A 12,114-nucleotide genomic window follows, 5' to 3' on the forward strand; every position below is an offset into this window, starting at 1 on the left:
ACGGGTGTAAAAAGATTATTTTTAATTTAGTAAAATTGGACTGTTTGTCCCACTCCCCGCTGGGACAACCAGACTCAAAAAAACAAACACGAGGAAATCTGCAGATGCTGCCTGGCCTGCCGAGACTCAAAACAGTTACTTTCCTCAAGCAGTAAGGCTGATAAATAACTCCACCCACTAACCCAGCCCTCCAACCACCCCTACTTCAGCATTCCTGTCAGTCACAGAACTCCTTTGCCTGGCAGTACTTTATGGACGTACAATCAATCCAAGCACATGATATCTCATGTATTTATATTTATTGCTTCTTTTTAATCTTGTGTGTTTTTTGTGCCTCGTCGCATCCGAATTAACAATGATTTCCATCTCCTTCACGCTTGTGTACTGGAAATGACATTAAACAATTGGGGGCCCTTTGCACATTAGCGTCACCTTACACCTGAACGGTTACCGTTCCAGTCGAGATACGTAGCTCGTCTTTAACGACTAAAGCAACAATTACATTTCTCTAGGACCATCCGGACTCGGAAACGGAATAGTTTATGGCCCGGTATCTGGCTGCTATATTTGGGTCCACGTTCGCAAGATAAATGCGGATAGCGTGCATCGGATAGGGAAGATTTTTGGAACGTGATCTGGCGGAACGCGTATCACGTTGATTGAAACGAGTTTTGAAGGTTTTTTTTTTTGCTGAGACCTATTTGTCCAAATATTTTGTTGCTGTTTCTAGCATCGTAAAAGGAACTGCCGACCGTCCTATGAATTATAGTCATGTCCCAGATTCGTCAATGAATCCCGGCGATCAAGTCTCACTCTGTTGGACCCCGAGCGAGATCCGGCGTACTTCAGGAATTGAACACTGGGAATGGTCGGGGAAGGAGCGCGCAAAAAAAAACAAAAACGCATGGGATAGTCAAATAAAATCAGACACAAAAAGAGGTGATTGCTTTCTACCCTCGATTCAAATTCAGACTGAGTCATCAGCAGTATCAGCTCGATGCCCTGTCCTCATTTTACCTCCGATGAAATAACGAAAGCACTAACACACACACACACGATCCCTTGCTTAATGGTATTGGTCCACCCCTGTGCTGGAGGCACTCGGCAGGTCAAGCAACGTCTATGGAAAGTAATAAAGAGTCGACGTTTCAGACCGAGACCCTTCTTCAGGACTCGTGGTGTTTATTTAAGGATTCAAGTCCCCCTCCACAGGGCGTGATGAGCTCCCCCAGCATCCTGTGCTTGTTTGTTACTTTGGATTTCCAGCATCTGCAGAATCTCCTGTGTTTAGCGTTGAAATATTGATCAGATTAAATCCCTTTGTATAAAGAGCATTATCGCGCAAAGCGGCCGTTTGGAAGTCAGTCAATCCTGTCTGCAGATGTAATTGGATGTTGTCTATAACTTTGGTATCAATTTATTTGGATAGAAGGTATTCCAGTGCACAGGGTAGCGAGTAGAGCAGTGTTAAATGAGACAGGTTGTTGACCTGGAATTAATAGTCTCAGTTAAACCTGCATCTGTTCTCACAGAACATTACCACAGACGGCTTTGGAGGCCAAGTCGTTAGGTATATTTAAAGCGGAGGGTGATAGGTTCTTGATTGGTAAGGGTGTCAAAGGTTATGGGGAAAGGGCGGGAGAATGGATTTGAGAGGAATAATAAATCAGCCATGATGGAATGGCAGAACAGACTGGATGGGCCGAATGGCCTAATTCTCCTCCTCTGTCTAATGGTCTACTGATGAAGCCCTTTGTAGGTATATTTTGCTTTGTTTGTAAAATCTAGTTAGCAGAGGGAATTCGCTCGCTGATCAGTTGACTTTTAGATAACCCGTACAATCACAGAACTCTGATAAAATGCACATTGCCAATTAGCCACATTGCAATCCGCTATTTAGTTTGTATATGAAAGGGGAAATAAAATACGAAGGTGTAGCCCGCACTTTCAGTGCTATTGTTAAACCTCCTCAGAGCCAGACCGGCGGAGTCAAGGGCTCTCCAGTCCGGAACAGAATACTGGGCGCTAGGTGGGAGAGGCAGCTGTCCAAACCAGCTGTCGTTTCTCAATGTTCAATTGTAGAAAAAGTGGCCCTCTCCGCACACTTCAGCCACGTAAGTGAACGCGGCAACAAACGTCCAAACCCTCTCTTTCCCTGGAACTAATGCTCAAATGCTTCAGGCAACGCGGCCAATTATTGCGAAAATATCGACAGAAATACTGTCCGATTCTTTAAACCCCTCCCGCATACGTTCACTCATCAACATAACATGGACATCCGTCTATTAACGTGTGTGGTTTTACTCACTGGTCACTGATATCATAACATGGCTTCCACTCTGTATAGCAATGTGTGTTTTCCCCCCCTTCCTTCAAAATACTGACCTCCTAACGAAAGGATCAGCGGACAAAACTCTCCTTGTACGGGCGAACTCCCCAAGCAGAAAGTGACTGCTAGCAATAAGGATCACTTCTGTGAAAACTTGGTCGGGAGCTCGGCAGTTTCAGATTCCCAGCTGTTATTACATAAATTCAACTGGCTCCGCACATTTTTGCACTATTTCAGACTATTCCTGAGTTAAAAGCTTTCAGCCGTCTGATCAAATTGCGCGCTCCCCTTCCGCATGAATTGAGGATGCGCACCTACTGTACTCCGATTGGCTCAGCGCCGAAGGTTAAGTCTAGTAAATAACCGGGTAAGAGGTACCGCAGATGCTGGAAATGTGGTAGTTGTGATTGACTGCCAATCATTTGCACCTCCCCCCCGAGAATATAAATTTAAACTATAGCGTCTCATCCCTTCATATAAAAGACAAATTTCACAATATATGAGTGATGATAAACCTAGTTCTGATATGGGTCTCTATTGTGGACTGAGAGTGGGAAGGGGCAGGGAGAGGGGAATCATAGTTGGGGAAAGGGGAAGGGAGATGGGAGGGAGCAGGAAGCACCAGAGAGACATTCTGTAATGATCAATATTGTTCGGGATGAAATTACCTTGCCTGGTGTCTCAGGTCAGGGTGTGTCTGCCTCTTCTCTGCCACCTGTCCCACACCCCTCCCATGGTGCTCTATCTCACTATTCCCAACACCCTTTGTTCCCGCCAGATTTAAAAGCTGGGACTCCGCTCCACGTTGATAAGTACAGTCTAATACAGGTACCCTAATGTACCTAAGACTTTTGTGCAGTACTGCGCATGGTGACATATATGTACTTTGATAATAAAGTTACTTTGACTTTGACTTCCCGACACTAGATTGCATCTGCCACTTCTTTGCCCATCCTCCTAGTCTGTCTATGTCCTCCTTCAGGCTTCCTGTTTCCTCAACACCACCTGGCCTTCACTCCCCTTTGTGTCATCCACAAACCTGGCCACAAAGCCATCAATTGCATCATCGAGATAATTAACATACAACATGAAAAGTACCGGACCCAGCACGGACCCCTATGGAACATCACTAGTCACCAACAGCCAACCAGACAAGGCCCTCTTTATTCCTACTCTTTGCTGCTTGCTAGCCAGCCAATTTTCTATCTTTCCTGTAATACCATGGGCTCTTATCTTGCTTAGCGGCCTCATGTACGGCACCTTGTCAAAGGTCTTCTGAAAAATCCAAGTAAGCAACATCCGCTGACTATCCTTTGTCTATCCTGCCTGTTATTATAACAGATTCAGGGCAGCACAGTAGCATAATGGTTAGCGTAACGTTTTACAGTCTCAACGACCTGAGTTCAATTCCACCACTATCTGAAAGGAGTTTGTATGTTCTCCTCGTGACCGTGTAGGATTTCCTCCAAGTCCTCTAGTTTTCTCCCACAGTTAGGGTTAGTAAGTTGAGGGCAGCTACTTGGGCATTTGGATGCATGGTGATATTTGCAGGCTGGTCTCAGCACAAAGTCGGACTGGGTTGGTTGTTGATGCAAATGACACATTCACTGTATGTACCAATGTACGTCAGATTCAGGTATAATATCACTGGCATATGTCATGAAATTTGTTTTTTTTTGCAACAGCAGTACAGTGCAATACATAATAATTAAAACTGTAAATTGCAATAAGAATCTATATTAAAAATCAGACTAAGTAAGTAGTGCAAAAAGACAGCAAAAAAATAGTGAGATTGTGTTTATTGGTTCATTGCCCATTCAGAAATCTGATGTTCAACGGGAATAAGCTGCTCCTGAAATGTTGAGAGTGTGCCTTTGGGTTCCTGTACCTCCTCCTTGCTGGTAACAAAGAGCATGCCTTGTGTAATGGCGGGGGGGGGGTGGTTTCCTAAATAATGGATACTGCCCTCTTGGGCAGTATCCATTACTGTCTTTTGAAGGTGTCCTCGATGCTGGCGAACCTATTGCCTTTGATGGAGCTGGCTGAGTTTACAACTTTCTACTTCCAATCCTGAGCAGTAGCCCCTGCATACCAGATAGCGATGCAGCCAGTTAGAAGCCTCCCCACAGTACACCTGTAGAAATTTGCAAGGATCTTCGGAGACATATCAAGTTTACATGTGATAAATAAAGCTAATCTTTAATCTTTAGGTTTGTCAGGCAGGATTTCCCTTTAAGGAATCAGTGTTGATTTCTGCCTATTTTACATGTGCCTACAGAGTTTGGGCCCTGGTGCAGAGTTTTGACTGAAAATGGGGACAATTCCTTTGCTCTACCATTAGTTCTGAGCTGCAGAATTCCCTTCCTAAATCTCCCCACCTCTTGATTACTTCAAAGTATTGCTTAAACCCCAAACTTGTTGAGCAAGCTTTAGTCACGTATCCACTTGTGGAATACTTATTTGATAATAGAACATAGAACATCAAACAATGTTGTGGCAGCCTTTTAACCAACTCTAAGATCAATTTCACCCTTCCTTCCCACATACGCCTCCATTTTCCCATCATCCATATGCCTATCCCTGATGTATCTGCCTCTACCACCACCCCCGCCCCCCCCGGCAGAGTATTCCACACACCCACCACTCTCTGTGTAAAGAAAATACTTCTAACATCTTCCCTATACTTTCTTCCAATCACCTTAAAATTATGTTCCCTCATATTAGCATTGCTCAGGGAAAACACAATGGGATGTTTTAGCATGTTAAAGGCAGCAAATACAAGTTGTTGGTGTCATTGGCACCTTCTTCCAAATGTTAATAAAATTAACCATAACTTAAAAGGATTTCTGTTATTTCCCCTAAAGTTAGAGAAAAGGAAAAAGACAAAAGTTCGACAGAATCTGGCTTCTACCACCTTCCTTTCCAGTCCTGATGAAGCGTCTTGGCTCGAGACTTCAAATGTCTATTCCTCTCCATAGATGCTGCCTGACTTGCTGAGTGTGGTGAACCATATATAAATGTTGTAACTGGGTTACCTGTCTGGACACCCCCCTCTGCTGACTGCTCCTGTGGTTCCTCCCACAGACCCCTGAATAAAGGCGATTGTGCCACTGCTCCTCCTCTCAGTCCAGGGCAGATACGCAGCATGGTCGAGGTCACATTTTACTGCTAGTAAAAGCCTTTCAGTATTTACTCTACTTCCAGTCTTTTGGAGTAATTGATAGTACATCACTGATTTCCTCCAGAATTTTGTGTGTGTTGCTCACAATGCCTCAGTCAAAGCTTTCTGTCACCTTCTAACAGATTCCTTCTTCTTCAACCCTTTATCTCTACCACCTGTCCCCTCCCAGCTTCATACTTCACACCTTTCCCCTATCCACCCTCTTTCCCCTTCACCTGGTCTTTCCTATCAGAGCCCAGCTTGTACCCCTTCTCCTTCCCCAACTTCTTATTCTGACTTCTGACTCTTTCCTTTCCCGCCCTGATGAACAGTCTCAGACCAAACTGTCAACTGTTTATTCATTTCAATAGATGCTGCCTGGCCTGCTGAGTTCCTCCAGCATTTTGTGTGTGTTGCTCAAGATTTTCAGCATCTGCAGAATCTCTTGTGTTTAAGGTCAGAGAGAAGTTATAGGACTTCACCATTGGAAACTAATATAGATCATTTTGCAGTCAAATGCTATTTCCATTATATTTTGGATCAGGTACAACAAGATTATATTTCACTTCTGAAAGTTTATGTACATTTCAGTAAAAGGACTGAAATCAATACCTGATAAAATATTTGCAATGGTAGGAAACAAAGTTCAAAAACGTGAATTTCACCAACTGGGGAAAGATGGATCAACTGGGAATTGCCCACGAACTAATTCTGCAGTCAGAATGGAGTGTCAAAGTTCAGTTCAAAGTACACTTATTCTCAAAGTAAAAGCAACACACACAAAACTCTGAAGGAATTCCAAAGGTCAGGCAGTGTCTATGGAAAAGGGTAAACAGTCCGCATTTCAGGCTGAGACCCTTTATCAGGACTGAGAAGGAAGGGGAAGACACCAGAATAAAAAGCTGAGGGGGGGGGGGAAGAGGATAGCTGGAAGGTGATAGGTGAAGTCAGGCGGGTGGGAAAGGTCAAGGGCAAGAGAAGAAAGAATCTGATAGGAGAGGAGAGTGGACAATAGGAGAAATGGAAGGAGGACAGGACCCACAGGGAAGAGATAGGCAGGTGAGAAGAAGAGAAAGGTTAGAGTGGGGAATAGAGGAATTGGGAGGGGTGGGAAATTTGTTCACTGGAAGGAGAAATCGATATTCACGCCATCAGGTAGGCGGGTACCCAGATGGAATATAAGGTGTTGCATCTTGGCGCAAGAGGAGGCCATGTGTCAACACATTGGAATGGGAATCAAAATTAAAATGTTTGTCCACTGGGAAGTCCCACTTGTGGCGGAAGGTGCAGAGGTGCTTGACGAAGTCGTCCCCCAATTTATGATGGGTCTCACCAACACATCGGGAACACTGAACACAATAGATGACCCCAGCAAATTCACAGGTGAAGTGTATCACCATATACTGCCTTGAGATGCATTTTCTTGCAGGCATTCACAGTAGAACCGAGAAATACATAGAATCAATGAAAAACTACATACAAAGCCTGACAAACAACCAATGTGCAAAGACAAACTCGGCAAATAGAAGACACACAAATAAATAAATAAATTGTGCTGAGAACATGAGTTGTAGAATCCATGAAAGTGAGTCTGTAGGTCGTAAACTCACTTTAGGTGGCGGATGGAGATACATCTATGCCAAAGGAGGTGTAAAGCACCCCTTCCCTCCACTAGCCTGCAGGTCACCCTTGGGCAAGGTGTAGTACCTGCTTAGACCGCCCCCCCCTCCCCTGATCAGAGTCACACGAAGCCATGGGAGCAGCTGGTGTATATCACAAGTCCTGGTTAAGTGACTACTGCTGATAGGCCGACAATCTCTGAAGAGTATTGATAATGGCTGGGGCCGCCTGTCTTGTAAAGACACTGCCCAGAAGAAGGCAATGGCAAACCACTTCTGTAGAAAAATTTGCCAAGAACAATTATGGTCTTAAGACCATTATTGCCCACGTCATACAACATGGCACGTAATGATGATAATGAAGTTGTAGAATCAGTTCAGAATTGAGGGGAGTGAAGTTATCCATGGTGGTTCAGGAGTCTGATGATTGAAGGGTAATAACTGTTCCTGAACCTGGTGGTCTGGACCTAAAGCTCCTGTACCTCCTTCCTGATGGCAGCATCTGCAAAGATTTCATTTTTCTTGCATATTATCCATGGGCAACAGCCAGGGCTTCATTTGATGGTCTTAGGTAAACCTCTGACGTACATGCAGTTGAGGGTGAGTGAATGTGAGAAGAAGAAAGGTCTTGTCTTACCATCCATTACTCATTAAGCTTTCATAATGTCAATCCACGCACCCTCATGCAACCACTATTAAGTATACTGTATCATGATTACATAAGTAATGCATGAATATGCAAATATACAAAGCAACATACTGGACCTGGCTCGTAAGTTCAATTGTGAAGAAAGCACAGCAGCGCCTCTACTTCCTTAGGAGTATGCGGAGATTCGGCATGTCATCTAAAATTTTGACGAACTTCTATTGATGTGTAGCAGAGTGTGTATCGTCTGGCTGCATCACAGCCTGGTATGGAAATACCATTGCTCTTGAACAGAAAATCCTGCAAAATTTGGCCCAGTACATTATGGAGAAAGCCCTCCCAACCATTGAGAACATCTACATGAAACACTGTCATAGGAAAGCAGCATCCATCATCAGAGATCCTCACCAACCAGACCATGCTCTTTTCTCATTGCTGCCATCAGGTAGAAGGTACAGGAGCCTCAGGACTTGCACCACCAGGTTCAAGAACAGTTACTACCCCTCAACCATCAATCTCTAGAACAAAAGGGGATTACTACACTCACTTTACCATTCATTGAGAGTTTCCCACAACTGATGATCTCACTTGAAGCACTCTTTATTTTGTTATTTCATGTTCTCATTATTTATTGTTATTTTTTATATTTGCATTTGCACGGCTTGTTGTCTTCTGTGCTCCGGTTGATCTTTCATTGATCCTGCTATAGTTGATATTCTATAGATTTGCTGAGTATGGCTGCAGAAAAATGAATATGTGGTAACATGTATGTATCTTGACAATAAAATTTACTTCACTTTAAACTTTGATGTTTTAGAACAGGTGCCAAAGAAAGTTTTACATAGAGATTCAGAATCTTTAAAGTCACCACTCTTTCTTTTAAATTTCCACGATACAATAATCTGTTGGAGTGATCGAAACTCCCTGTCAATGATTGACGATGAGAACGTCCAAGGCTGAGAGGCAAGTGGAGCCTGAATGTAAGTCTACCATTAAAAGTTCAAAGTTCAAAGTAAATTTATTATTGAAGTACATACATGTCACCATATACAACCCTGAGATTTATTTTTTGCGTGTATAAATCCATAATAGAATAATAATCATAATGGAATCAATGAAAAGACCGAACCAACTTGGTATTTAACCAGTGTGCAAAAGACAACAAACTGTGCACATACAAAAAGAAAGAAATAATAAATAAGCAAGCAATAAATATCAAGGACATGTGATAAGGAGTGCTGAAAGTGAGTCCATATGTTGTGGGAACATTCCAATGATGGGCAGGTGAAGTTGCATGAAGTTATCCCCTTTGGTTCAAGAGCCTGATGGTTGCAGGGCAATAACTGTTCCTGAACCCACTGGTGAGGGTCCTAAGGCTCCTGTACCTCTTCCTGATGGCATCAGTGAAAAGAAAACGTGTCCTGGGTGGTGGGGGTCCCTAGTGATGAATGCTGTTTTCCTACAAAGACACTTTGTGTAGATAGGCTTAATGGTGGGGAGGAGTATGTCCAGTATGTCTCATGATATTTCCCTCTGTTTACTGACTAACACATTGTCAGGCATTCACTCACCCACCTGGGCATGGTATATTGTAATTCAGCTCAGTATTTGGGATGTGACCCGGCTGGTGGTGTAGTGGCATCAGTGCCGGACTTCGGGACGAAAGGTCCCGAGTTCGAATCCAGCCTGTTCTCCTGCCTTCTCCCTGTAACCTTTGACTCCTGACTAATCACGAACCTATCAACCTCTGCTTTAAATATACACAATAACATGACCCCCACAGCTGTCTGTGGCTATGAATTACACAGATTCACCACTCCCTGGCTAAAGAAGTTCCTCCTCATCGCTGCTCTAAAGGGATGTGCTTGTATTCTGAAACTGAGTGACCTCTGGTCCTAGACTGCCCCCACTGATCCTCTATGGTTCTAATTAAAGACATAGAATGTTGCCAACTCGTTTGGGAGAACTGAATCTGGACCAAGATCTGATATATAAATACACAAGGTCTTCCTTCAGATATACATCTCTGGTTCAGTAAGTCCTGAGGACAGAAATGGTGCCTAATTGCTTAACCACTGTCAGATGATTGTAACGTTCCTTGACAACACACCGCAGTGTGAACATCCTCCTGCAAAGCAGCCAACTTTATCATTTCCAACGCACTCTGTTGCCTCTTGGCCAACAAGGGTAGCAGCTAATTGGAAACACATGTGATTCTGCCAATGCTGGATATTTTGAGTCACACACACACAAAATGCTGGAGGAATTCAGCAGGTCAGGCAGCATCTATGGAGGGGAATAAACAGTCGATGTTTCAGTTTCAGCCTGAGATGTTATCTGTGTAGTCCTCTCCATAGATGCTGCCCAAACTGCTGCGTTCCTCCAGCATTTTGTGTGTATTCCAAGTTCAAAGTACAAAGTAAATTTATTATCAAAGAATATATATGTAACCATATACCACCCAGAGATTCATTACTTACAGGCATTCGCAGTAAATACAAAGAAACAGAATGGATTAAAAACTGCACAACAAATGTGGACACGCAACTAATATGCAAAAGACAACAAATTGTGCAAATGCAATAAAAAAAGAAAAATAAAAAAAATACTGTAATGATAATAAATAGGTAAGTAATAAATTTTGAGAACATGAGCTGTATAGTACTTAAAGGGAGTCCATAGGTTGTGGAATCAGTTTAGTGTTGAGGTGAGTGAAGTTATCCACCCAGTTCCAGGAGCCAGATGGTTGAGGATTAATAACAATTCCTGAACCTGGTGATGTGGGACCTAAGGCTCCTATACTTCCTTCCCAAAGGCAGTAGTGAGAACAGAGTCTACGATAGTGGGGTCTTTTATGATGGATCCTTAATGATGCTGTGATGGTAGCTGCTTCTTCTTTGTCATTCACTTGTGAGGCATAATTGTTCTTCATTCTTTCGTAACTGAGCTCTTTGGACCTGTGCCAGACAGCATTGGGCTCCGAAGGTTTTAGCCCACCTGAACTGGTTAATTCTTGTTTAATAAGAGTCGTTAATTGTTTGGAGTTCCTTGTGCATTTCTCGAGCGACTGGCTCTTTATAAGGTGGTCTCCTGGTGCTTTCTGTTTAAGTTTGTTAAGTTTATTTTGACAGGCTCGTGGATTTCATGTTACATGTATTATTTAAGCAGATGTCCAATAAGCGCTAATCAGGGTCCTACCTAGTTTTGAGAATGTTACTTCTCACGGTGTCCTTGGCTGAGCCGTCAGTGTTCTGTTGGAATTTTTATGAATAAACTCTGGTCACTGTCTCTTCATTGAAGTCTGTCTTTCCTCCGCACTTGGGTTCCAATGTTGCCAGTGCACATCGTGACACTTTCATTCCATTTGGGAAGATTATATTTTCCCTGCAACAATATCCCGTGTGTTTATTACAGCATGTCAGTAATTGTCTGCTGATGGTACTCTATGCATTTAGTATAGTAGTTTATCAGAGATCATTTATGAAACTTTAAATCAAAATAAAGATTAATATATTTTTAAGGGAATAAACTGACTTATGCACAGTATACATTCAGTGGCCACTTTATTAGGCACACTTGCTCATTAATGCAAATATCTAATCAACCAATCACGTGGCAGCAACTCAATGCCTAAAAGCATGCAGACATGGTCAAGAGATTCAGTTGTTGTTCAGACCAAACGTCAGAATGAGGAAGAAATGTGGTCCAAGTGACTTTGACCATGGAATAATTGCTGGTGCCAGGCAGTCATAGTCATACTTTATTGATCCTGGGGGAAATTGGTTTTCATCACAGTTGCACCATAAATAATTAAATGGTAATAAAACCATAAATAGTTAAATAGTAATATGTAAATTATGCCAGGAAATAAGTCCAGGACCAGCCTATTGGCTCAGGGTGTCTGAACCTCCAAGGGAGGAGTTGTAAAGTTTGATGGCCACAGGCAGGAATGACTTCCTATGACGCTCTGTGTTGCATCTCGGTGGAATGAGTCTCTGGCTGAATGTACTCCTGTGCCCAACCAATACATTATGTAGTGGATGGGAGACATTGTCCAAGATGGCATGCAACTTGGACAGCAACCAGCAGGGAGGTTTGAGTATCTCAAAACTGCTGATCTCCTGGGATTTTCAAGTACAACAGTTTCTAGAGTTTACAGAGAATAGTGCAAAAATTAAAAATAAAACATCTAATGAGTAGCCGGTCTGTGGGTGAAAATGCCTTGTTAATGAGATCGATCAGAGGAGAATGGCCAGATTTGTCAAGGAAGGTGACAGTAACTCGAATGATCACATGTTACAACAGTGGCGTGTAGAAGAGCATCTCTGAACGCACAACATGTCAAAGCTTGAAGTGGACG

General features: G+C 43.0%; 1 protein-coding gene across 1 annotated transcript in view; it reads left to right on the forward strand.

The window, feature by feature from the left end:
- LOC140202454 (parvalbumin, thymic-like) overlaps window positions 1-12,114 on the forward strand; it is a 66,597-nt gene that overhangs the window by 38,762 nt on the left and 15,721 nt on the right. The window lies entirely within an intron of this gene.

Source organism: Mobula birostris, chromosome 9 (assembly GCF_030028105.1).
Source record: "Mobula birostris isolate sMobBir1 chromosome 9, sMobBir1.hap1, whole genome shotgun sequence".
NCBI classification, from domain to species: Eukaryota; Metazoa; Chordata; class Chondrichthyes; order Myliobatiformes; family Myliobatidae; genus Mobula; species Mobula birostris.